This window comes from Capsicum annuum, chromosome 6 (genome assembly GCF_002878395.1).
Source record: "Capsicum annuum cultivar UCD-10X-F1 chromosome 6, UCD10Xv1.1, whole genome shotgun sequence".
In the NCBI taxonomy this organism is placed as follows: domain Eukaryota; kingdom Viridiplantae; phylum Streptophyta; class Magnoliopsida; order Solanales; family Solanaceae; genus Capsicum; species Capsicum annuum.
The window spans coordinates 222427474-222431769 of record NC_061116.1 but is presented as its reverse complement, the minus strand read 5'-3'; positions in this window follow the sequence as shown (position 1 = coordinate 222431769).

Sequence of the window (4296 nt, the reverse complement as noted above, 5' to 3'; positions counted from 1 at the left end):
GCTTTTGCAATTTTCATGATTTTTTTTTTTTAAACATAGTCTTATATTAATAAGCACCAAAGATCTAGTGGTAGAAATGTCTCTTACCACATATAAATAATTTTTTATTTTTTTTTCAAAATTCTTGCAATTTTCAGGAAAAAAAATTAGAAAAGTATAATTTCTTTTAAAAACAACAACATAAGTCTTATATTAATAAGCACCAATGGTTTAGTGTTAGAAGTGTATTAACCACATTAACGATATGAGAGTATGAGCCGCAGAATATCTTTTTCTTCGAATCAGTAGGACAAGCTTAGCAGGCTTTTGGCCATACATAATACATCCCAAAAAAAAAATTTACTTCGTTTGAAATTTATGGAGTTGTGTTTGACTATAATTTTTGCAAAGGAGAGAAGATTGAGAACATTTCATTTGGAAGTATATGAAGATGGAGTTGGAAAACAGTTTATAAACTGTTTTTTAAATTTGAAATTTAACTTCAAGATACATTTGAAATTTTCATGATCAAACATTAATTTTCAAATAAAGTGTCTGCAAAAAATGAATAATTTCTATGGCCAAACGGGTCCGTAGTTTCTTGATCTTCTTTTCTAATTAGCAATTAATTGGATGATTAGCACATTAATCCCTTTATGTCCAATGTTTTGTGGATAATACTACTTTTTTTTATCATGATCAGTAATTAAAGTGCAAAAATGGCTCTAATAGTTGTTTTGTACTGAGTGCATGATATTATACTATTAGATTACATCTTATCTTTAATATTGTTCGTACTAGGACGTTTTGCAATAAGAATAACAAAGCTAGCCCATGTGTTTAATGCTAACAACCAATTCACAGAAAACTAATACAAAGATACTAGGAGATAATTGACGATCTAGGTAGAATATTAGTAGAAGATGCCAAATCTTTAGATATAGGTTTAATAATTTCATTAATCGTAAAGTATATCTTTAAAATCTCTCTATTTGTCCTTTTCAAAAAGGATGAGCCTTCTTTTGCTGTGCTCTATGTAATAATTATGCAAAGATAATTACTATTAAGCTATTTAATTTAGAACTAAACTAGATTAGATGCAACGATATTATATTATATATCTACAAAATGCTATTAAGGAACTTCTCTCTACAGTTGTTGAAGTTGATTATTTGATAAAAGTCCAAAAGTTATTAGTAAAATCAAAATATGCAGAAAAGAAAGATATTAAGAACCGTACTTAAAAGAAACTTTTTAAAGTCCTTACCCTCATAAATATGTAATAGCACGAGAGACAAGAGCAAGACAAAAATAATGTACAAAATGAAAGTAATGTTCAATGGAGGTAAGATTTGTAGAATTGCTTTGTCATCATATCATGATTTTCATTTGAGTTAATTTTTTTTTCTTTTTGGTACATGGAAAAAACTAGAAGAATCTACAATCTTTTAAACGTGACTTGGCTTTGATAAGAAACTCCGTATCCTTATTCGTATTTCTTTATATTATCAAATCTTCATTGTATTTGTGTTCTCCATCATTGATCAGAGAGTAAGCGCGTTGGTTTGCTTTCTCTCGTAATATGTTTGGCAGTGATTGTCATTCAATAAATATATGCAGTCTTCAATAATTGTCCTAAAGAGATGATGTTGGATGTCCTCATCCTCAATAAGTTTAACAATAAGGAGACAGTTTGTTTCCACATCTACTTCTTCGTATCCCAATGTTTTAGCTATCTTTATTTAGCTAAGATAAATATGGGAGAAAAAATAAACACTGGTGGTAGTATTAAGACACGATCTAGAAATATTGCTTTTGAAGGAATCTTCAAAGATGATCAAGGAAAATGACCGGTGGAATACTCAGGTAAAATGAAACCCACATCTAATCTAGACACAGAATTGTGGAGCATTTCATCTGAGTTAATGGTTAAAGTACATTTGAACTATTATGGCGAATTTTACATTTCAAATTTCAATTATTAGTTGTTTAATTTCTTTTTTTATATGAATTATCACTATTTATGTATTAAAATACACTTCAAAGTGTATTTATTTAACCTTTGTTTCTCTTAATTTTTGTTTTAGGAAATACCAGTTGTTAATGGAGATTATAGTAACATCATTAGTATTGAACCTTTCAATTGCAAATATTCACAATTGCAAGTACCATGTCACCTGTACGGTAATTAGGGACTGGGACTGTAATGTCTTGTCCGAATTATGATTTTGACAACTTTAATTTCTAGCTTGAATTAAAATTAAAGTAGGAATTTTTTTTGGTTTTCATCCGGTGTCTGGTGTCCGTATTGGAGCCCCGACTAATCTGGATCGCGCGTTGCAGGACCCATTAAGGTAGCAGCGCTTCCAACAGAGTTTTCTCCATACCCAGGGTCGAACCCTTGACCTCTGATTAAGGATGGAGCAACCCCAACCACTGTACCACCACAACCCATGGGAAATAAAGCAGGAATTACTCCATTGTGTTTAATTCATGGGTTTTTTTTTTTTTTTTTGTGCTTCCTATTTGCATATATAAATAAAAGGGGAAATAGCACATTTGGTTTATTGATTATATTTTAACTTTGATTCTTACTTAAACCATTAATTAATTAAAATATGTATTTTTTTTTGGTAACTTGATACTAAAGAATATGTTATATTTGAATTATCTTAGGACTATATAACCATCAAATATAAATAGAGTAATAGCACAAGCTAATCATAACACATGAGTAATTAAGTGATAGGCCAATTATAATCATATAAATTTCAAAATATTAAAAAGCAAATGAACCAAAATTGCACATTTTAAGCAACTGGGGGCTAAATATACCTAATCATATATCATAATTAAGGACTAAAATTAAAATTTATTGTACATATAGGAGAGATAAAAAGTGCAATTGCTCAATACCACATTGCATATTTTCTTTTTCAGCTTATTACAAAAAAACATGATCCTTTTTTTAAAATACTTGAATTTCAACTATCTATCTGACATGTTTAAGATTATAAAATTAAAAGACCATTTGATATATTTGACATAACTTTAATTTATGACTACAAAATTTAAATTTTTATTTTATTTTTTTTAAATTTTATGTCAAGTCAAAAAAATCATTCTTTTCAAAACTGTGGAAGTAATATTCAAGAAAGTCTTTCTTAACTTTAAAGTAATATATATTTGGCATTATTGGGGATCTAATCCCACTCCTCCCCTAATTTTTGTCACTCTTGTGTTAGTGTTGGCCCATCAGATCAGTGCTTTCGTAACCTAGCACCTTAACCTTCCTAATTTTTCACCGACGTATCATATTGTTAACACTTCAGGTTGGTTGGGAACAAGTTACTTCAAAATTGATTAGTAACAAAATTGATTATATATTTTAAAATTAGTTATTTTAAAATTATTATTTTACTCTCAATATGAGATAATAATAACATTACAATTTCAAGATAAGTTATCTCGATAGTTTATCCTATTAAAAGTGCGATAACTTATTCTAAAAATTTAGGGGTGTCAAGTGGGTCGGGTCGGGTCAACTCGAAATCGACCCGTGAATGTTAGCCAGGTTGTGGGCCAGTCCGGATTCGAGCCTGATTAAACGGGTCGGGTCGGTTCCGAGACCAACAATAATTTTTTTTAAATCAACCCTAAACGGCTGAATCGGCCCACTTAATCCAACCCGGTCCAACCCACCTAAACTCGATCAAAACCGGTTAAAAATCCAATCAAAACCGGCCAAAAAAAAATCTCCAATATACACTATATATACCCACGTATATACATTTTAAATATGTTAAGCAATACATATACTATATATATAGTATATATTACATTAGAATTTAAAAAATATATACACATATACACAATTACACATGTAATCTTGTATACGACTATACGTTAGTTAAATATATATATTACTCTAAATAAAACATATACTACAAGATATATAGTACAATATAATGATATATATATATATAATAATTTATAAAACATATACACATGTATACGTTAAATATATATGTCTATAGAAGATATATACACATATATACGTATCATGCAATATATACGTACAATTTTAAATAAAACATACTACAATATATATATACTACAATATATACGCACACTATCTATATAGTTATGTACTAATTTATAAAACATATACACATGTATACGTTAAATATATACGTCTATAGAAGATATATACACATATATACGTACCATTCAATATATACGTACTACTTTAAATAAAACATACTACAATATATATATATATATACTACAATATATACACACTATATATATATAGTT